Raw genomic sequence first — 24,096 nt, 5'->3', positions numbered from 1 at the left:
GGCAACATATGTTGGAAACGTGTGCTATTAGGGAATGGTAAATTACTGTGGGATGCAGGAAGAATTGCCACATAAGAACGTTCATGTTTTTGCTTCTAGTTAGCCTAATTCCAGACTCTTTCCCCAGTAGTGCCCATGTTGATAATGAATGAGCTGCCACAAGATATGTTGTCTATTCTTATCACTTGCAGGTTATTGTTTCCAAGGGGTTTTGATTGTCCATACCTGAATGGAATCCCTTTTGTTTAGCTAGAGCATGCCAGGATGATGTAATGTGGTTTAAATAGCAGGGTTCGAGTGACTTTTACCTTATGTTGAATACACAGTATTGAGCAACAGTTTCTAGCCTTGTGCCTTTCATATCCTTTCAGGGTGCTTTGATTGCTTCATCAGTATTTTGGTGGACACCTTTCCACAACTGAATTTGATGTGCCAGATTGTTTTCTTTGCTGAGATATGATATAGATTCCCACTGCACAAAGAAAATTGTCTTGTACTTTGGAGTGCAGACGTTTTTCATTCCTGCTCTTTGTTTTGACAACAGTGAGAGAACAGCATTGTCACTTGGGAAAGTAAGGGATGTCTGAGTGGCCATCTTGAAAGAGTTAATATATTTCTGCCTTTTGGTTCAGTTGATATATTCCAATTGCCACCCAAGAGTAGACTGAGTAAGCAAGCATTTGCTTACATTTTCACTGGCATTTATCCCCAGATGCAATGGTGTCTTCTGAACAGCAGAAAATAGATGTTTCCCAAACATAAAAGCCAATAATATGTATACCTCTTGTAAGGAAATGCCTCCTTGGCATGGTTACCCCCTGACTTTTGGCCTTTGCTGATGCTATGTTTTGAATTGAAAGTGTGCTGAGGCCTGCTAACCAGGCCCCAGCACCAGTGTTCTTTCCCTAACCTGTACTTTTGTATCCACAATTGGCACACCCTGGCATCCAGGTAAGTCCCTTGTAACTGGTACCCCTGGTACCAAGGGCCCTGATGCCAGGGAAGGTCTCTAAGGGCTGCAGCATATCTTATGCCACCCTGGGGACCCCTCACTCAGCACAGACACACTGCTTGCCAGCTTGTGTGTGCTGGTGAGGACAAAACTAGTAAGTCGACATGGCACTCCCCTCAGGGTGCCATGCCACCCTCACACTGCCTATGCAGTATAGATAAGTCACCCCTCTAGCAGGCCTTACAGCCCTAAGGCAGGGTGCACTATACCATAGGTGAGGGCACCAGTGCATGAGCACTGTGCCCCTACAGTGTCTAAGCCAAACCTTAGACATTGTAAGTGCAGGGTAGCCATAAGAGTATATGGTCTGGGAGTCTGTCAAACACGAACTCCACAGCACCATAATGGCTACACTGAAAACTGGGAAGTTTGGTATCAAACTTCTCAGCACAATAAATGCACACTGATGCCAGTGTGCATTTTATTGTGAAATACACCCCAGAGGGCACCTTAGAGGTGCCCCCTGAAACCTTAACCAACTACCTGTGTAGGCTGACTGGTTTTAACAGCCTGCCACACTCGAGACATGTTGCTGGCCACATGGGGAGAGTGCCTTTGTCACTCTGAGGCCAGTAACAAAGCCTGCACTGGGTGGAGATGCTAACACCTCCCCCAGGCAGGAGCTGTAACACCTGGCGGTGAGCCTCAAAGGCTCTCACCCCCTTTGTTCCAGCACCGCAGGGCACTCCAGCTAGTGGAGTTGCCCGCCCCCTCCGGCCACGGCCCCACTTTTGGCGGCAAGGCCGGAGGAAATAATGAGAATAACAAGGAGGAGTCACTGGCCAGTCAGGACAGCCCCTAAGGTGTCCTGAGCTGAAGTGACTCTAACTTTTAGAAATCCTCCATCTTGCAGATGGTGGTTTCCCCCAATAGGGATAGGAATGTGACCCCCTCCCCTTGGGAGGAGGCACAAAGAGGGTGTACCCACCCTCAGGGCTAGTAGCCATTGGCTACTAACCCCCCAGACCTAAACACGCCCTTAAATTTAGTATTTAAGGGCTCCCCTGAACCTAAGAATGTAGATTCCTGCAACTTACAAGAAGAAGAGGACTGCTGAGCTGAAAAACCCCTGCAGAAGAAGAAAGAAGACACCAACTGCTTTGGCCCCAGTCCTACCGGCCTGTCTCCTGCCTTCAGAAGAAAACTGCTCCAGCGACGCTTTCCCCAGGACCAGCGACCCCTGAATCCTCAGAGGACTGCCCTGCTTCTAAGAGACCAAGAAACTCCCGCGAACAGCGGCCCTGTTCAACAAAGACTGCAACTTTGTATCCAGAGGAGCAGATTTAAAGACCCCTGCAATCCCCGCAAGAAGCGTGAGACTTGCAACACTGCACCCGGCGACCCCGACTCAACTGGTGAAGAAACAACGCTACAGGGAGGACCCCCAGGCGACTCCGAGACTGTGAGTAACCCAAGTTGTCCCCCCGAGCCCCCACAGCGACGCCTGCAGAGGGAATCCCGAGGCTCCCCCTGACCGCGACTGCCTGAACTCTGAAATCCCGACGCCTGGAAAAGACCCTGCACCCGCAGCCCCCAGGACCTGAAGGATCGGAACTCCAGTGCAGGAGTGACCCCCAGGAGGCCCTCTTCCTTTCCCAGGTGGTGGCTACCCCGAGGAGCCCCCCCCCCCTTGCCTGCCTGCACCGCTGAAGAGACCCCTTGGTCTCTCATTGAAAACCATTGGAAACCCAACGTGTGTTTGCACACTGCACCCGGCCGCCCCCGCGCTGCTGAGGGTGTACTTTTTGTGCTGACTTTTCTCCCCCCCCCCCCCCCCCCCCCCCCCGGTGCCCTACAAAACCCCCCTGGTCTGCCCTCCGAAGACGCAGGTACTTACCTGATGGCAGACTGGAACCGGGGCACCCCCTTCTCTCCATTGAAGCCTATGTGTTTTAGGCACCTCTTTGACCTCTGCACCTGACCGGCCCTGAGCTGCTGGTGTGGTGACTTTGGGGTTGCTCTGAACCCCCAACGGTGGGCTACCTTGGACCCCAATTTGAACCCCGTAGGTGGTTTACTTACCTGCAAGAACTAACAATAACTTACCTCCCCTAGGAACTGTGAAAATTGCACTGTGTCCACTTTTAAAATAGCTATATGTGTTTTATGTAAAAAGTATATATGCTATTGTGATTATTCAAAGTTCCTAAAGTACTTACCTGCAATACCTTTCGAATGAGATATTACATGTAGAATTTGAACCTGTGGTTCTTAAAATAAACTAAGAAAAGATATTTTTCTATACAAAAACCTATTGGCTGGAATTGTCTCTGAGTGTGTGTTCCTCATTTATTGCCTGTGTGTATGTACAACAAATGCTTAACACTACTCCTTTGATAAGCCTACTGCTCGACCACACTACCACAAAATAGAGCATTAGTATTATCTCTTTTTGCCACTATCTTACCTCTAAGGGGAACCCTTGGACTCTGTGCATGTTATTTCTTACTTTGAAATAACACATACAGAGCCAACTTCCTATACCTCTGTTATAAATAATCCTCATATGGCGTAGGTGAGTTTATAATCCTTCATTCCAATTCTTTCTTGAAGTATGGCCAACAAACAACTACACAGCCAGAGCCCCAGGGATCAACTGACTCCTTTGCTCCTAACACATTCTACATTCCATATGATATATACAAATTATATACCACTACAAAGAACAAAGATTTGCAGATAGACAGAACACAACACATTTCCTTCCTTGTATAACATTGGATATATTAAAGATAGCAAATTACACAGATGCTTGCATATACAAACATACTATAATAAGAGAAGTACAACTCAATCTTAGACTAAATAATACCATATATATAACAATAATAAACTCAAATAATATAGTCTTGTAGAAACATTTGATTTCACATCTTGATCTGCTATTAGATGTTTCACTGCTAGTTGCACTATTCTGGACATTATATGCACCAGTAACATCACCATTTTGGATTTCAGTATCACTTCCACCATTCATCTCTTCTTTGCTTACCACACAGTCTTCACCTTACGACCCAAAATCTCTTTTCTTTTTTTCTTATCTTGCAAGTCACCACACTTCACCCCCTTTCTACACTTCACAAAATGACTTATGTGCCACACTTGTCTGTCACTCAGTCTAGCAGAGCTCTTGAATAAGTCGGCGATTTCCCAGGGATCAGAAAACCTACTTTCTCCCTTCTTAACTTTAGGGGGAACCCTTAGACACCAGATCTTACTTCCTTAAGTTAAATGCTTTGACGCCACTCTTCTTGTCCTAATAGTCTTTCTAAACTTCCTAAGCTTTCAAAATGGTTATTTCATCCATTTCAGGAGTCCAATCCTGTAGTCTCGATTTCACCATGCAATTCTGATTATCTTTCATAAAGGTACTTTTTTCTATTTTTCCATTTGCAGACCTCATTTAATCACATAGCTAAATCTTTTAACTTCACTGTTCCCACTGTAATGATAAAGCAATGTAAACTATTGCTCAACACCATTACATTTGCGAAAAGGTTCCATTTTGCTGCTCTCAGACTGTGCCCCATTATTAGAGGTGATTTTCTTCAACAACTCTTATCTTTGAAAAAATTTCATCCAAAAATCTTAGCATGTTCTCAGTACATACCCAGGCTCTGACCATTCCATAAAATAATCTATGCCATTAACACAAACATCACTTCGTTATTGTCCACACCTATGGTTCACATAATACTCACTCCAGTGGTATCAGAAAGGTTTGTTTTATCATTCATCCTTCCACTACATTTTTTTTTCTTTTTTTCTAAAACAAAATCATCTTTGCAGGCTGGCTTCCAATCTTCTCCAGTTATAGCACTCATGCTCTCCTTTCTAGTCCATGATACACTCATTTCTCCCCATTTATCTGCAGAGACTTCTTCCAATGGGAAAGGTAACCTGCTCGAACAATCAGCTACTTTATTTTTAGTTCCTGGAAGAGAAAGTAATCTCTATCTAAAAACTAATAATCTTAAAGCCATTCTTGCAATCCTGGGAGTGGCTGAAAATCATACATTTGAGTGGTGTGGTCACACTTCACTTCAGCATCAAAACCGTATACAAAATTTCTGAAATGCTCCAGTCCCCATATAATTGCAAGAGCCTCTCTTTCAATAAACATATTGTTCTTTTGCTGTTGATAAAGCTCTTGAAGCAAATTTTTGAAATCTTTTTGACTCAATGCTACTCCAGTAGATTTGCAGCTTACATCCATAGTCGGAATAAAATCAAGCTTTGGGTCAAAGCCATGCAAAGTCTCTGCTGTGCAAATGTATTCTTTAATATCCTCAAAATCATTCTGTAATTCACTAGACCATATAAATTCAAACCTAGTCTTCAAAAGTTTAAGTAAGTTGTATGTCGTGTCAGAAGATTTTGTGACAAATTTAGCATAAAGTACCACTAACCCTAAAAGGGATTGTAATTCATATTTGTTTGCGGGAGCAGGAGCTTCTCTCATAGCACGTAACAGTTCATTTTTGGCTTAATCCCTTCTGCAGTCTCTTCATGCCCCAAATAATTTAGAGAAAACTTGAGCTTTCTAAAATTCTTCTGTTAGACCAGTCTCACAGTGTTTCTAAAACACTTTTGAATCTATCATTATGCTTTTGTTTACTTTTTCCTGTGATTAAAATATAATCTTGAAAGCAGGTAGTACCCTTAAATAATTTACATGATAGTTTTGAAAGATTGCAGCAGCATAAGCAAGACCAAATGGCATTCATACATAATGATAACAGCCCTTTGGCGTCATGAGTGGTCTGAGTTTTACTGTCCTCAGGCAGCTTCATCTGATGGTATGAGGAAGGCGGGTCGATAGATAAAAATAATTTCAAACCTTTTGTTAATGCCTGAGGTTTATTGATCTTTGGGAGTGGTAATTTCGCTGCCACTGTTGCTGTTGAGATCGCTAAGATCAATACTCAAATCTTCCTAAATCATTAACATGTCTAGTGACGACCAGTGTGGCAATTCATCCAGCAGCACCCACTTGTTCTATGATCCCCTCCTTTAGGTATTTCCCAATCTCTTCATTAACCTCCTCTCTTAAAATCCAAGGCATATCTGTGGTTTTATCTACCTTGGGCACAGCAGTATTCTTTAATACAATCTTATGAGAGTAACCAACTAAAGATCCAATCGTTCCTAAAAAGATATCTGTGAAAGCATCCTTAAACACTGACCCAGTCCACTCACTATTCCCCTGAACCAAAACCTGTTCCTGACTGTTGGGATCAAGAATTATGTCCACAGATGTCAAGATGTTTTTCCATATCCTTATAAACCTTTAGTCCCTGTGGTCATAGACAATGCAGAAGACTTTTCTTTGGCTGAGAAAGATGATCATCCACAATTGTCTCTTAATAGTTCAAGATGATCCACCCTAACACTGATGGTCTTTCAACCACGACATACAGTTTTCCAGTTTTCCTCCCTTTAAATTTGAAACTTTATTTTCTATACTCGATCATGAGAATAGATTCTCCAGTAAAACGTTCTGGTGATACATCCAAGGAAGCAATTTCCATCCAATTACAGCTGCAATTTTTTCCTCTCACTTATTTTTATCTGATATAGTGAAGGGGGAACCTGAATCAACCACAGTTAGGATCTCAAACTCCCCTCCCAGCCTTATTTTCCACACTGGTTTATTCCTGTATTGTTTTGTGAGAAAGGTCGCCTTCTCATCCACCATTGCTTTGTTTATTCCTAGGACACAATCATTATTTCTAATACTGCTATAATTACCAGAAACATTTGATTTTGATTCAGAATCCAACTCTCCCTTTACCGCAATAACTTTCCTACTCGATTTCCCCTGCTTGCAAACCTCAGCAAAATGCTCTTTAATTCCACATGCAGCACATTTTTGATAAACTGCAGTACAATTTTTACTGTAAGCTAAATGGTCCTTATTCTCACATCTATTGGAACGTCTCTCCTGAAACTTTTACTTCATGAGTAGATGGTGCTTTTTTCTTTTTTTGTTTCACTCTGCTAAATATCTTTTTGGCTACCATTTGAATTATCCACATCTACATTATCACACTGTGCTTTCGTTTACAACTGAAATCACATCAACAAATGGAGCCTCACCATTGCCCAAACCCTTTCCTGAATATGTTCATTACTTACATGCATTATTATTTGGTCTCTAAATAATTCCTCATGCAAAGCACCACATCTGCATGTTCAGGGAAGATTCTTGAGAGCAGAAACATTCCTCAAAGGACTCCGACTTGTGTTGTTTCCTTTGGGGAAAAAATGAACCTGTCTATTTCTATACAAACTAATGTACAGTAATAGTTATCTAAATTCTCCTAAGTATTCAGTTGTCGAGACTGTTTTTTCCCATACCCTTATAAACCTTTAGTCCATGTGGTCGTAAACAATGCAGAAGAATTTTCTTTGGCTGAGAAGGGTGATCGTCCACAATTGACTTTAAATATTTCAAGAAATATAAATTTAATTTGTAGGCTGTTTACTAGGGGTAGCTACGAACGGTTGCGGTGGCATTAAAGAAAAGGTTTGCGAGGCACACATGGTAGTAAAGTTGAAGTTCCAGCAGTATGCCAGAAACTCAAAAATTATTGAAATGCCAGCTGTTGAGTAAAAACATAGTGAATGCCTTGTAATAGCAAAGTGTGATGGGTAAACTTTGCAGCGAAGCCCACCAGATTGAAATGAGTCAGTCAGCCATAAGTCACACAAAATGAAATTGGGCCCATTCCAATATGGCCTCTACACTGTGCATGTCGACACCGTTGTGCTCACCCTCAATCCTTTGAGGTACGCACACCGCAGCTCTGTGAAGCGGCTCAGATGCCTATCAGAATCTCCTGCTCTCAAGCCACAAGGGTGCGCCAGCACATGCTCAAGGCAAAAGCTATAGCAACAGTGCACAAGTCCCAGGAGCTCACCAACACTCTGGAGACAAGAGCAACACTGATTATTGTTTTGTTCAAAATCTTTAAAATGTTCAAATTGAAATATTGAGTTTAGAATACTTTATTCCAAATCTCTCCTAAGGAATATGGCTAACACACAACCAGAGCTCTAAGGATCAACTGATTCCTTTTCTCATAACATATTCCATATTGCATATATAAGTTCTTTGCCACCACAAAGAGCAAAGACTTAAGGATAAACACAACAGCCTATTACTGCCAAATCACTGTTCCTCGTAACATTATGTATTTCTGACATGAAACACCTCCTCTGTCTGCAACAGTTTACCTTCTTTATTTTAAACTCCTTGTCACCGTTCACAGTACACCTTTCCTCAACACATCTTGAAAAAATTACCTTACAGGGGTTAAAGTAATAGTCCCAAATGCTCTCTTTGTGGTAGTGTGGGCAAGCAGTCCAGGCTTATCAAAGAGTGGTGTTAAGCACTTGTTGAACAGAGTCAATAAATGAGACACCCTCTAAAGAAGAAACTTGAGACCAATTTAAAACAAGCATTTGCAATGTAGTGGGTCTCGCGTTTGCTCGAGTTAGAAAAGTAAAACAATTGACATAAGTGAGCCAATTCAAAGTACCTTATCTGCCGTGAGCATGAGCGCAAAGGAGAGACACAAAAGGAAAAAGGTTTGCTTGCAGTCAAACGTACCATCAAACGTGCTATTATCCATGTAACAGGGTCGCTGGCCAAGGCAGTAACAAAACTGCCCCAAGGAGGGACAAATGTAAAGCAATTACCAATGATGATACTGGATTTGAAAGGCAAGCCCATGAACAAGTGATAGTGATGGGAGTGCTGTGGGCGTGGTTAAAAAGCCCACAGATAGATGACAACCAGCCAGCATACTTGAGCGCTCGACCTAAAAAAAGGCCACTTAAATACTGAATTTAGGAGTGGTTAAGGGGAGTGTAGGGTAGTAGCTGTAGGAAGTTGGCTCTGTATGCACTATTTCAAAGTAAGGAATAGTATGCACAGAGTCCAAGGGTTCACCTTAGAGGTAAGATAGTGGCAAAAAGAGATAATACTAATGCTCTATTTTGTGGTAGTGTGGTCGAGCAGTCGACTTATCAAAGGAGTAGTGTTAAGCATTTGTTGTACATACACAAGCAATAAATGAGGAACACACACTCAAAGACAATTCCAGTCCAATAGGTTTTTGTATAGAAAAATATATTTTCTTAGTTTATTTTAGAACCACAGGTTCAAGATTTACATGTAATACTTCAAATGAAAGGTATTGCAGGAAGGTACTTTAGGAACTTTGAATAATCACCATAGCATATATACTTTTCACATAAATCACATATAGCTATTTTAAAACTAGACACGTGCAAATTTCACAGTTCCTAGGGGGAGTAAGTGTTTGTTAGTTCTTGCAGGTAAGTAAACCACCTACGGGGTTCAAGTTTGCGTCCAAAGTAGCCCACCGTTGGGGGTTCAGAGCAACCCCAAAGTTACCACACCAGCAGCTCAGGGCCGGTCAGGTGCAGAGGTCAAAGTGGTGCCCAAAACACATAGGCTTCAATGGAGAAGGGGGTGCCCCGGTTCCAGTCTGCCAGCAGGTAAGTACCCGCGTCTTCGAAGGGCAGACCAGGGGGGTTTTGTAGGACACCGGGGGACACACAAGTTAGCACAGAAAGTACACCCTCAGCAGCACGGGGGCGGCCGGGTGCAGTGTGCAAACACACGTCGGGTTTCCAATGGAAATCAATGGGAGACCAAGGGGTCTCTTCAGCGATGCAGGCAGGCAAGGGGGGGCTCCTCGGGGTAGCCACCACCTGGGCAAGGGAGAGGGCCTCCTGGGGGTCACTCCTGCACTGACGTTCCGATCTTTCAGGTCCTGGGGGCTGCGGGTGCAGAGTCTTTTCCAGGCGTCAGGATCTGGGAGTCAGGCAGTCGCGGTCAGGGGGAGCCTCGGGATTCCCTCTGCAGGCGTCGCTGTGGGGGCTCAGGGGGGGCAACTCTGGCTACTCACAGTATCGTAGTCACCAGGGAGTCCTCCCTGAAGTGTTGTTTCTCCACAAGTTGAGCCGGGGGCGTCGGGTGCAGAGTAGCAAGTCTCACGCTTCCGGCGGGAAACGCAGTTGTCTTGAAGTTGCTTCTTTGGAAACAAAGTTGCAGTCTTTGGTGAACAGGGCCGCTGTCCTCGGGAGTTTCTTGGTCCTTCTAGAGCAGGGCACTCCTCTGAGGATTCAGAGGTCGCTGGTCCTGGGGACAGCGTCGCTGGAGCAGTGTCTTTTCGAAGTGGGGAGACAGGCCGGTAGAGCTGGGGCCAAAGCAGTTGGTGTCTCCGTCTTCTCTGTAGGGTTTTTCAGCTTAGCAGTCTTCTTCTTAGGTTGCAGGAATCTGAGTTCCTAGGTTCAGGGGAGCCCCTAAATACAGAATTTAGGGGTGTGTTTAGGTCAGGGAGGGCAGTAGCCAATGGCTACTAGCCCCGAGGGTGGCTACACCCTCTTTGTGCCTACTCCCAAGGGGAGGGGGTCACATTCCCATCCCTATTGGGGGGATCCTCCATCTGCAAGATGGAGGATTCCTAAAAGTCAGAGTCACTTCAGCTCAGGTTGCCTTAGGGGCTGTCCTGACTGGCCAGTGACTCCTCCTTGTTTTTCTCATTATCTCCTCTGGCCTTGCTGCCAAAAGTGGGCGCGTGGCCGGAGGGGGCGGGCAACTCCACTAGCTGGAATGCCCTGTGGTGCTGTAACAAAGGGGGTGAGCCTTTGAGGCTCACCGCCAGGTGTTACAGCTCCTGCAAGGGGGAGGTGATAAGCATCTCCACCCAGTGCAGGCTTTGTTACTAGCCACAGAGTGACAAAGGCACTCTCCCCATGTGGCCAGCAACATCTCTCGAGTGTGGCAGGCTGCTAAAACCAGTCAGCCTACACAGGTAGTTGGTTAAGGTTTCAGGGGGCACCTCTAAGGTGCCCTCTGGGGTGTATGTTACAATAAAATGTACACTGGCATCAGTGTGCATTTATTGTGCTGAGAAGCTTGATACCAAACTTCCCAGTTTTCAGTGTAGCCATTATGGTGCTGTGGAGTTCGTGTTTGACAGACTCTCAGACCATATACTCTTATGGCTACCCTGCACTTAAAATGTCTAAGGTTTGGCTTAGACACTGTAGGGGCACAGTGCTCATGCACTGGTGCCCTCACCTATGGTATAGTGCACCCTGCCTTAGGGCTGTAAGGCCTGCTAGGGGGGTGACTTATCTATACTACATAGGCAGTGTGAGGTTGGCATGGCACCCTGAGGGGAGTGCCATGTCAACTTACTTGTTTTGTCCTCACCAGCACACACAAGCTGGCAAGCAGTGTGTCTGTGCTGAGTGAGGGGTCCCCAGGGTGGCATAAGATATGCTGCAGCCCTTAGAGACCTTCCCTGGCATCAGGGCCCTTGGTACCAGGAGTACCAGTTGCAAGGGACTTACCTGGATGCCAGGGTGTGCCAATTGTGTAAACAAAAGTACAGGTTAGGGAAAGAACACTGGTGCTGGGGCCTGGTTAACAGGCCTCAGCACACTTTCAAATCAAAACATAGCATCAGCAAAGGCAAAAAGTCAGGGGGTAACCATGCCAAGGAGGCATTTCCTTACAGTAGCCAATGGGCTACTTACCCATGGGGTGACTACACCCCCTAGGTGACCACTTTCTGTGGGGACTGGACAATTTCTAACTCAGAGGTCCTAGTTCTACCACAAACGAGATGGTAGAACTTTTCCTTTTGTTGAGTACATCAGGTACCCCATCTTAGGGGGGTGACTAGCTTGGAGGTGCAACACGCCTACTGCATAGCTAATTTCCCACCTGTTCTGGTGCCAAATGGGCCTTAGGGCAGGGGGTGACATTCCTCAGGTCTGTGGCAAGCCAAAATCGCATGTCAAAGGGCGGCAGAGACTTTAAAACCTCCAGCCCAGATATGTTGATTTGCTGGCTATCCTGGCGGAGGCGGTGATAACACCTTCTTGGGACAGACATTGTTTCTGGCCTCTGAGTCAGAAATTTGTCTGTGGTGGGAGGCTGGTGGATACTAGTCAGCCAGCTCACTAGAAGACTAGTAGGTTTCTGGGAGCACATCTTAGGCGGCCTCTAAGTAAATGTTATAATAAATCCAATACTGGTATTAGTATGAATTTAAGACGTGCTTTTTGATACCAAGCATCATAGATTTCATCCAAGCTGTTATTTAGCTGGGTAACTCGTAATGACCATTACAAACCATAAGCAGCGCTGTCTGGGTATTACGAGCCCACTTTCCTCCCCTTTCCACCAGCCTTTGCATGACGCTTTCACCACCAGGCAAAGGCTGACGGAAAGGAAGTGTCGAGGGGGACCATGGGGGCTCCTGCACTACCCATGCAGTTGGCATGGGCAATGCAGGGGCCCCCATGGACATCCCCATTGCGCATTTCACTGCCTGAATTACAGGCAGTGAAATGTTCAACGGGTGCTGACGCACAACAACATTGCTGCCGACTCGATTATGAGCCAGCATTAATGTTGTGGTGAGTTTTCCGCTGGGAAACGCTGTTTTCGCCTTCTGGCCCAGTGGTAAACTCCTAATAGGGCAGCCAGAATACAGCCAGCACTGGCGGTATGCTTGCTGCTGCGGCTTCGGCGATTGAAAACACGATAGGGCACACTCAGGCCCTCATTACTGCTTTGGCGGTCTTTTAAAAAAAAAAAAAAATTTTTTTTTATTTTTTTTAAACATTTTTTGCACCATGTCATGCAACCTGCATTGGTAGCCTGCATGCAATTTGTAGGGAGCTCCCTGAGGGTGGCATAATACTTGCTGCAGCCCTTAGGGATCTCTCTTTAGTACCCATGCCCAAGGTACCAGGAGTACCATTTGCTAGGGACTTATGGGGTGCCAGTTGTTCCAATCAGACCATTTTATCTTGTTTAAGGGAAAGAGCACTGATACTGGGGACCTGATTAGCAGGAACTTCAGTCGAAAGCCTCAGTACCAGTGGAAAAAAGTGGGGGTGACCATGTCAAAAATGTGTCTTTCCTACATAAAGATATTGTGCCTGGGGACTCCACTGGCGATGCTTTCAGGGTGAGATTAGGAGTGTGGCAGTCCTGAGATTAAAGAAGAGGGATCTTACAGGTGAATGCAGATGTGCTATGCAGTGGTGGTGCTGTATCAGTGACTCCGTTGCCAGTATTATGGAGTTCGGAGAGGTAGCCAAGACCAACTCAGGATGGTTCTGTTGCATCCTGGCAGTGAACTTCCTATTGGTATTCACAGTGGCTGTAGCTAGCAGTTGAGTCTTCTACAGGGAGTGCAGAATTATTAGGCAAATGAGTATTTTGACCACATCATCCTCTTTATGCATGTTGTCTTACTCCAAGCTGTATAGGCTCGAAAGCCTACTACCAATTAAGCATATTAGGTGATGTGCATCTCTGTAATGAGAAGGGGTGTGGTCTAATGACATCAACACCCTATATCAGGTGTGCATAATTATTAGGCAACTTCCTTTCCTTTGGCAAAATGGGTCAAAAGAAGGACTTGACAGGCTCCGAAAAGTCAAAAATAGTGAGATATCTTGCAGAGGGATGCAGCACTCTTAAAATTGCAAAGCTTCTGAAGCGTGATCATCGAACAATCAAGCGTTTCATTCAAAATAGTCAACAGGGTCGCAAGAAGCGTGTGGAAAAACCAAGGCGCAAAATAACTGCCCATGAACTGAGAAAAGTCAAGCGTGCAGCTGCCACGATGCCACTTGCCACCAGTTTGGCCATATTTCAGAGCTGCAACATCACTGGAGTGCCCAAAAGCACAAGGTGTGCAATACTCAGAGACATGGCCAAGGTAAGAAAGGCTGAAAGACGACCACCACTGAACAAGACACACAAGCTGAAACGTCAAGACTGGGCCAAGAAATATCTCAAGACTGATTTTTCTAAGGTTTTATGGACTGATGAAATGAGAGTGAGTCTTGATGGGCCAGATGGATGGGCCCGTGGCTGGATTGGTAAAGGGCAGAGAGCTCCAGTCCGACTCAGACGCCAGCAAGGTGGAGGTGGAGTACTGGTTTGGGCTGGTATCATCAAAGATGAGCTTGTGGGGCCTTTTCGGGTTGAGGATGGAGTCAAGCTCAACTCCCAGTCCTACTGCCAGTTCCTGGAAGACACCTTCTTCAAGCAGTGGTACAGGAAGAAGTCTGCATCCTTCAAGAAAAACATGATTTTCATGCAGGACAATGCTCCATCACACGCGTCCAAGTACTCCACAGCGTGGCTGGCAAGAAAGGGTATAAAAGAAGGAAATCTAATGACATGGCCTCCTTGTTCACCTGATCTGAACCCCATTGAGAACCTGTGGTCCATCATCAAATGTGAGATTTACAAGGAGGGAAAACAGTACACCTCTCTGAACAGTGTCTGGGAGGCTGTGGTTGCTGCTGCACGCAATGTTGATGGTGAACAGATCAAAACACTGACAGAATCCATGGATGGCAGGCTTTTGAGTGTCCTTGCAAAGAAAGGTGGCTATATTGGTCACTGATTTGTTTTTGTTTTGTTTTTGAATGTCAGAAATGTATATTTGTGAATGTTGAGATGTTATATTGGTTTCACTGGTAATAATAAATAATTGAAATGGGTATATATATTTTTTTTGTTAAGTTGCCTAATAATTATGCACAGTAATAGTCATCTGCACACACAGATATCCCCCTAACATAGCTAAAACTAAAAACTACTTCCAAAAATATTCAGCTTTGATATTAATGAGTTTTTTGGGTTCATTGAGAACATGGTTGTTGTTCAATAATAAAATTAATCCTCAAAAATACAACTTGCCTAATAATTCTGCACTCCCTGTATTTATTGGTGAAATGCTTGAGCCGAAGAAGCAAAAGCACAAGCCCACCACAGTGGATTATTTCCCACCTCCTTTGCTCTTTTCAAGCATAGTAAGAATAACCATTATGATTCCTAGAGTATGTTGCATGCAGAGGTTTTAGTTCCATCTTTGTAGGAGCATTGTGTGCAGCTGAGATTGACACCTTCAGGACAACAACAACAACCTGGGTCATCTCGCCAAACTTAGAATTTATAGGTCCTATATTATGCCCGGAACGTCCGAAAGATCGAAAAGGGTAAACGTGTGGGCAAGAGGGTGTAGGTAGCAGTGATGTACATGATAAAAATACACACTTTGTGATGAGTTGTAGTCGTTGGGCCCTATACTGGTAATGTTCTCAAGAAGTTAAAGTAGCTGGTTTACCTGGTTTAGATTCTGCATTCATCATTTAAGAAAGCAGTGTTACCTGAATAGACGGAAGTAGATTAGAATACCTTCAGCACATGGACATTTTCCAAAATGTACTTTGTTTGGCCTCAGATAACCTAATCCCTATGGATGTGGTTGATAAGATGGTGGATTTGTTGATGAAAAAGACTTCTGCAAGGCCTTGTGTACCTTTACTTGCATCAATCAGTTTAACATATAGGACTCGGTCTCTACTAGAAGGCATCAAGACAAGGAGTTGAGCAAAGAATGGACTGCTTGGACTTTCTAGAAAATATGGAGTTGAAAACAGATTTGGATATCACTTTCTATGGTGAGACTGCAGTGGTGGCTTTGCTACCTTAATTTAAATAATTGCCAGTTGGATGCAGGCCTGAAGACTGCAACTCAAAGAATCCTTTTCAAACTGGCAAACCTTTTCAATTTGGTGAAGAATATTAACACAGTATGCATAAAGTGAACAAACAGCTGTAGAGTGTGATGGGGCATCTCAGAGAGATTACTGGATGAAGTCGATAGGATTTACTCAACCACTTTGAAGAAAGCTTTCGGAGTGGTATAAGTATATGTTGAAGAATAAATTAGGTCACTTTTCTCATCAAATCTTACAGCTAGCATCTTGCTCCCATGCAAAAGAAATCTGGTCTCTCCTGTCTGCTGAGTTTGGAGACAGTGACCATTAGGGTAATGTCTCCACTTCTTTTGTGGTGTATGGCAAGAATATATTTCAGATGAGTGGGTGCCACAAATTGTCAAGTGGGGTGATTCAATTGATTTTGTATATCACCCACAATAGAGTATTCTTTTGTTTTATGCCATGCCCTCAGGAAGTCGAGAATAGGTTGGTTAAAACAGTGCTGTATACAACGGAAACACACAAAAAATACTTATGTTAATATCACAAGGTGACATTTTAGCAGCAGCAAGGACTTAAAATACAAATGTATTTAGTTTACGATTTTGCTGTTTATCAAACGCTCCGTGCAGCCAAAATATGTTGGATTGTAAATGTTTCAGCAAAATAATTCTGATGATTCACACCTAAAAGTGCAGTGGCATAACAAAATGTGAGGGCTCCTCATGCAAGAGATGCTGAAGGGGCCCCCACACTCACATCAGTAGGGGCTGAGTGGGCTCCCGCCAGTATGGGTAAGACTGAGACCCCTCCACACCGCAGGGCTGTGGAAACCTCTTTTACACCCTGCTCGAGTGTCCATCATCTTGCGCCCTCTACAGTACAGTACACTGCTATATATATATGTTCGATGGCATGTGTGTGTACACATATATATATAATCTCCCAACTCTTCCTCTTTCCCACTGGACAAAAGGACCACGTTGATGGCCAGCTGATGGTTTGGTGAAATGTAGATATGTAATTTTAGTACAGCATAACCCAACGTGTTTTGGCTCCAAACACTGTATATATTTGTACATCCCCTCCCACCGGAGTTCCAAGATCTGCAACACTTTCTAGCTCAGCGTGGATGTCACTGTGCCAATCCTATGCTCATAAACTTTAATAGAAAAACAGACATTTGAGATGAGAAAAAAATCGAGAGTGTCACTTGTGTTGCAGGGTGCTCCTTACTGGGAACTACCCAGCGTTCTCTCTTCTGTTTTGCATAATGTATGCGTCACTCTAACCCTGAAAGGGTTGTCTTTATTTATATATATATATGTGTGTGTATATATATATATATATATATATATATATATATATATATATATATATATATATATATTCACTCACACACTCACACACTCACACTCACCTTTGAACTGTAGATACCCGTTATTTCCCTTTGACACTACCTGCTCCTGAACCCGAAAAACGCCTTACCACTACCCACCCCTGAACCTTTAAAACCCTTACTCATCCGACAACCCTTAAATCTCCTTTTGTTAGAATGACATAATTATGTAATTTAAAACAAAAAAAATATGTATCTGTGTGGTAAAGTGCAAAACGAATGCCTGTGTGGCACTTTACCAATGTGTTCAAGGCATGCGTGATGACTTCCTGCGGGCTTAATGCTTTGTGGTAATGGCCATATACTTCACCGGAGGGCTTCAACCTGGGCATGGGTGACATTTCAGGGACACATTGCATAATGCGTTTTCTAGTGTTTTGGGCCCTGTTACATGCTGCCTCTCTCATCAGCACAAGCAGCTGGACTTTCTGGATTATGAAACCAGCATCTATGTTCTAGGGGTATGTGGATGGAAGTGGAGGAAAGGGGATAGTGAATCATTTGTACCAATCCTGTGGGTGAAATGTATCTTTCAACCTTCAGAGTAGAGATTATGGATCCCGGCACAGGTGGTGAGCAACCATGAATTCTTTCAGCCCTCCTAATCTATGACTGAAAGACACAGTTGCTGGGCTGGAGAGAGCCTACACAGGCTCCCAGTGGGCCTGGGAGTGCCCAGCCAGGGTGCTTCCAGCCAGCCCTGATGCTACTTTGAGCAGCGTCCGGATTGGCCACAGGGCAGGCTGGCAGCCTGTGCCTGTGTGCAGCGATGACGTGGGAGAGAGGAGCGGCGCGCAGCATAGGAGGAACGTTTTTTTTTATTTTTTTTAAACATTTTATTTTAATAAATGTAAATGTATTATTTGCACCTCTGAGCGCCACGCCACCCCCCCCCCCCCCCAGGAATCCCCATGAGCAGCGACTGCATTTTTGTGATGGAAAGCTCTGGAATCTGTATGGTGTAACAAACTTCCATCCACCTGGCATTCCCCCAAGTCTTTTGATAAGCATGGTACCTCACTTGTGTGGGCAGGTTTAGTGCCCGTGACAGGACACAGCCCAAAAGGTGTTGTGGAGACACCCGAGGGAGTCTAGAGAGGTGTGGCTTGCCTGGATCTTCCAAACTTCTGCTAGCCAGAATCCCCTCCAAACCTTAATTTAGCTAGAAAATCTCATTTTCCTTACATTTCTGTGTGGGATCACCATGCTGCCACACATTTCCTACCACCCAGCATTCCCCTTAGTCTCCTGATGATAAAAAATGAAGCCTCACTGAAGTGGCTACCCAAAGCAGAGCCAGCCTAAAAATGTTTTATTTAATTGTTTTTAAATGCACTTATGAACACGCTGTGATACCCCCTAAATCTTTACATGTTTTTGGCCCTTCCCTCTTGCAGGCACTTGGCCCACCCACACAATTGGGAGACCAAGGGGAACGCTGGGTTGTAGAAAATTTGTGCCAGCGCAGTGATCCCACACAGAAATGTGAGGAAAAAGTGTTTTTTTGTTTGCTTGGTTTTTTTAGCTAAATTTGAGGTTTGCTGGAGATTCTGGGTAAGAAAACATTGGGGGATCCACACAAGCTGCACTTCACTGGACTCTCGGGTGTCTAGTTTTCAGAAATGTCTGAGTCTGGAATGTTTCTGCGGCCCCCCCTGTAACCATGAGGAATTCCAGTTCTGGATCCGATGCCAGAAAGCACCCTACAGCCTGAGTTGATCAATGGTGTCCCCACGTGCTCAAGGATCGAGCCTCCTTTGAGTTCCCCTGGGCTGTCCGTCTACTCAATCCCTGCATCAACTTTGTACCCAGACTGATCCCCATAGACCGATCCCCATAGACTTGAATGAGTTGGTGTGCTCATGAGCCATGCCCCAAAACTCCCTTAAGTCCAGCAGATTGTTCCCGTAAGGCGTTGTACTCTACCTGGATTGTTTTGTTTGTTTTCCTCCATAGGATTGTATTGTTGCTTCGAAAAAAGTGTTGACACTTGAAAAATATAATAATTCATAACTCAAAAAGTACTCACCTTATTCTGGTGATTCTAGTATCTAAATTCACATAATTTTTTTTATTTTTTTATTTTTATTTATGTTGGATTTCTCCATTGAGTGTCTCTCTCACTTACTGCATGAGGGGAGTACCTTACATGCTTAGCACTACCCTCTGAAATGCCTAACTGCTCGACCACACAACCCAAAAAGAAAGCATTTGGGATGTAATTTGTGCCTCTGTGCTACCTCTGGGGATTGCTTAGACTCTTTGCACAATATACCTCATTTTGTTTTATTGTATAAAGAGCCAGGTTCCTACATTGGTGGTACAGCGTTGGGAAGAAGACTTTGCATGTACTGTACCACTCTGTCAGTATTGCGATTCCACTAAAGAATCTACAATTGACTTTAGTTGCCAAAAACATTTTTCAAATTTAAATCTTCTTTTTTTTTTAATACTTCTTTTTATTAAACCAAGGAGGTACAAAATCATGGCACCACAATACACTGCATTCTGTACAATGTCTCCCCACAATATCACTAAATGGAGATAAATAATCTCACCAATCGGCAACCATAGTGCATGTATGGCCAAAACATTGTTCCTGAGGCACCCAGGCCGTCTCCCCCCTCGTCCCAATCACCCCACCTTTCACCTTATTCCCCCCGTGTGCCAGTCTGATCCGAGCCTCTGTGTGCAATCCACGCCTCCCATACCTTCTCCCACCTCTTATGCATCCCCTACCCTTATAAATCACTCTCTCTGCTCCTTGGCACCAGTCTAGATCCCTTTCCCATTCAGTCAATCTATGCACCTCCTGCTCAAATTAAAATCTTTGTCATTTTTTCCAAATTTCTAATATGTTTTTTTAGGGCCTTGGTTAAGTCCCCCAGACCTGTTGTGTTTAGAAATTTATTTACTAGATAGCTGGTTCAGGTTCTTAAAAGGTCCCAACAGCCTTAGAGGATAGTGTTGTGGAACTCAACCTCACCCCCCACCTGCAGCTGTCAAGGCAGCAGCTAAGGAACCTCTTTCAGGCCACAAAATTAAAACAGGCTCAAACTCTACCAAAGAACATCTCCAGGAGTTACTGGCTAGGTTTGATAGGGTCCAGGCACTCTAAAAAAAGACTGAGGAAGGCCAGGAGGATGACCTAGTCAGTGAAGATGAACCTGCTAGCTGTGCTCATAGGGAGGGTTCCCCTTCCACTACCCAGGTGGGAGATGGTAACATTAGAAGCCATTACCCCAGGACTGTACCTAGAGGTCCGCCAGGATCTTCCAGGTCCAGAGAAATACTAGAGGATCCAGATGAGGAACTGGACAGCCTAGCAAAGAGGGTGGCCCTTGAGGTCAGACTCTTAGAACTAGAACTAGAAAAAGAAAGAATTGAGATGGGCCTGGGTCCCATCTCTGGTGGTAGCAATACCTTAAATAGCGGGAAAGAGGTAGCTTTCAACCCTAGAATCCCTAAAGGGATTGTCCCCAAATAGGAGGATGGTGATGATATCACCAAGTGGTTCACAGCCTTTGAGAGGGCCTGTGTTTCCAGAGAGGTTAACAAAAAGTACTGGGGCTCTTTTCTTTGGGAAATGTTCTCAGGAATGTGCAGTGATAGACTCCTGACACTGAATGAGGCAGATATCCGGTCCTATGACCTCATGAAGGACACCCTGACTGAGGACATTGGACTCACCATTGAAAAGTATATAATTAGGTTCAGGGAGACTCGCAAAACATTGGGTCAATCCTAGGTTGATTTTGTGGACATTTCAGTGAAAAAAATAGGTGGGTAGTTATAGAGAAGTCGGGTGCAAGATTATGATGGGCTTTCTAATTTGATTATGAAGGAATATTTACTGAGTATCAGTACTTAAAAGTTGCATCAATACCTAGTGGACCTGGGACCAGTCTCTCCCCAAGAGCCGGGGAGGAAGGCTGATCATTGGGTCAACACTAGGGTGTCCAAGACAAGACATGGAGGGAATGACCTCAAGAAAGACTTATGGACGCTCCCCCAAGAGAACATGGTGGAAAACTCGAAAGCTAAAGAGAAGGAGTTTTCTTAGGCCCCCGGAAATCTGTTCTGGAGGTTTGGTCTCAGGACATCTCACAATACAAAAGTGGGTACCAGGGTAAAAACTGGGATGGCACAGAGGCATGGAGCTTTGACTGTAAAGAGTTGGACACTTCTTGTCCTAAAAACAAACCAACTAGTAAACCCACAGGGGTTGCCAGTTTAGCCATAGGGGATGATTCCTCAAATGAGGAAGAGTCCTTTTAGACTTTAACTAGAAAGTGGGGCCAACAGGTGATTTGGAGATTCCAGAGGAGAGTAAACACTTTCACCACATACTGGTGAATGAAACCTCTGTCCTGAGAGATACCTGTGCCAGTCACACAGATGTGCATGACAGACTGGTACTCTCAAACCAGAATATCCCAGGTGAGACTGCCAGGGTAAGGGTTATTCCAGGGGAGGAGGTCACGGTTAGGCTTGTGGCTTTAGTGCCCCTACAAATAGATGGGTCCCTTAGTTGGAGAAGGGTGGTGGTAAGTACAGCCCCCCTCCCCCCTTAAATGTCTCCTTGGTAATGACCTCCCAGAGGTTGGTCAGAGCCCAAAAGAGGAGCTGATCCAGAGCCAGTCCTCTCACAAGGATTCTGGAAGTGCTGCCCCTGCTGTAAACTCTAAATACGCCCCAGAAGGAAAAGAAAAGTGTAGGAAAGGGGGGCAACTTTTAGCCAAAGTTGCAATGAGCCAAGGAGATTCTGCTCCGGTAGGGAAGAACTCCAAAGATGGCACTGGTGAAGCCCAGCCTAACCCATAAGAAGCCTTAAGACTAACCCATAAGAAGCCTAATCGATGAGAAGCCTTGACTAGTCAGGCAACCTGAGATGGTGGCTCCTCAGCTAACAGAAAAGAGAATGGATGGAAGAAGGGTGTTTGCTACAGGAGGTAGTAACCCCCACTCTAAAACAGCAGACAGACACCCTGAACCCAAAGACACCCACAACTTAGCCCCTTCACCTGCCAATAAAGAGTTGCGGTTCTGGGCACTGACAGTTTTCAGTGGTCCCTGCTGAGTGTTTGATTTTATGGCTGCACTGTCCTTGGTATGGTGGTCTGATATCATGTCAAATAGCAAGCTAGGCCTACTGAGCTTATTGGTCATGGTGAGGTTACTCCATTTGTAGATGACATATTTGGGTAAGCTGGGGGTTGCCCTGGCTAAGCCAGAGTTAGCAGAGGTGGGCACTTCTCCCAAAGAAAAGGAAAAAGCAGACAGAGAACATTATAAAAGGGATCCTAACACTGTTGAGGTGGGTCAGCTTCGCAAAGGATAAGCCCTGAATAGTAGGATGTGAGCCATAGTAGGTCCTACAACCATACAGCCTGCTCCCTTACTCTTCCTCACCTGACAGACTAGCAAGACTCCCCCAGGTTTGGCTGGGTCTCCTGGTCTGTTGGGTGAGGGTGGTGGGGGGCGTGTGTAGGGAGCTAGGATCTGTTTGCAGTACCCTCCCCCGACACACTCACTTTTTGCCTGATTTTTAGATGCAGCTTCAATTGACGTGCACTGGGTTCCTGCTAACCAGGTCCCCAGTGCCAGCATTCTACCTCTTAAACAAGACACCTGGTCACTTGATCCCCAATCCCTTCACTAATACATGGTACCCTTGGAACCTAGGGCGTGGGTACTGAAGAGGGCCCCTCAGACTGGTAGTACAACTTGTGACACACTGAGAGACCCAGCAGCAACCAACTGCCTTTACAAGTTGTGTGAGAAGGTGCTCCCAAAATTGAAAACACGACATGGCACACACTTGTGTACCATGTCCCCTAAAACACTGCATGTAATATCTGTAAGTCACCCCTGCAGCAGGCCTTCAGCCCTAAGGGAGAGTGAATTATATTACAAGTGAGGGCATATATGCATGAGCAAATATTCCCCTACTATGTGTTTGTCGATTCTTAGACATAGTAAGTGTGCAGGGAAGCCATTTTAAATACATGTGCCCGACACTGGCCACTACGAGTTCCACAGCTCCATGATGGCTTTTCTGAACCTAAGGATGTTTGGTATCAAACATCTCATATTAATGAACTCTCACTGATTCCAGCAATGGATTTATTTATATATGCACCCAGAGGGCACCTTAGAGGTGCCCCTTAGAAAAACCTACAAACTGCTGGTGAGCTCACAGGATGGTTTTGGCCAGTTTACCACCAACAGACGAGAATCTGACCTCCCAGGGGAAGAGCCTCTGCTCTCAAGAGTTTAGAAACAAAAGCCTGTCCGGGCTGGGGTGTTATCCATCCCTCCTCACAGGATGATCTGCATTCCAAAGCAGGAGCTTCAAAGAAGCTCACCACCTTTGGTTGGCAGATCCGGCCTCCCTCAGAGAAAGATGCCAGCTCCATGCCCCGGGGCTCATCTGGCACCTGGACAGGCAGAAAGATTAGCTATGCAGGAGGTGTATCACACTCCCAGACTGGAAACACCTCTAGGGTGGCCAGCCTGAAGTGGATACAACTTGGGGAACTCCACCATCTTGAATGTGGTGGAATTTAGGGACCCTAGACAGGGTGATGCACACTCCCCTCAGAAAGTGGTCATCTATGGGGTGTAGTGGCCCCACGGGTAAGTAGCTAATACCCTTACCTTCCCTTAATGCCCTCTAAATTGAGTATTTAAGTGACTCAGTGATACCAAATCCTTAGATATTCCCTGGACACAAAAGGAGAAGTGGACGTGAAGCCTGCTGAACCTGAGAACTGAGGAGCACGACTTGCTTGGCGCCAACCTGGTGGCCTTCCTGCTGCACCCGACCCTCGAGGAGGAACTGACCTGTCCTGCTACTGCAGCCTCCAAAAACCTGAGAGAGCTACCTGTGCTCTGCAAGTTGCCAAGGAGAACTCCCTTGGAGTGAAGGAGCTGCTCCCCTGCATCCGCAGTCACCCAAGAAAGAACTGAGAGGACCAGGGCTGCCGAAAACCCGACGCCGGACATTACGACTGCACTCGAGCCGCCATGCTCGTGTTAAGGTGGGCCAATGATGTCGGCATGGTCACCAGGCCCTCCAGAAGGGAAGCCCACCCTGTGC

General features: G+C 45.1%; 1 protein-coding gene across 2 annotated transcripts in view; it reads left to right on the top strand.

Moving 5' to 3' along the window:
* HEATR6 (HEAT repeat containing 6) overlaps nt 1-24,096 on the top strand; it is a 249,963-nt gene that overhangs the window by 47,274 nt on the left and 178,593 nt on the right. The gene's annotated exons all lie outside the window — the stretch shown is intronic.

Source organism: Pleurodeles waltl, chromosome 3_2 (assembly GCF_031143425.1).
Source record: "Pleurodeles waltl isolate 20211129_DDA chromosome 3_2, aPleWal1.hap1.20221129, whole genome shotgun sequence".
Taxonomy (NCBI): Eukaryota; Metazoa; Chordata; class Amphibia; order Caudata; family Salamandridae; genus Pleurodeles; species Pleurodeles waltl.
This window is presented reverse-complemented; position numbering and strand designations above follow the sequence as displayed.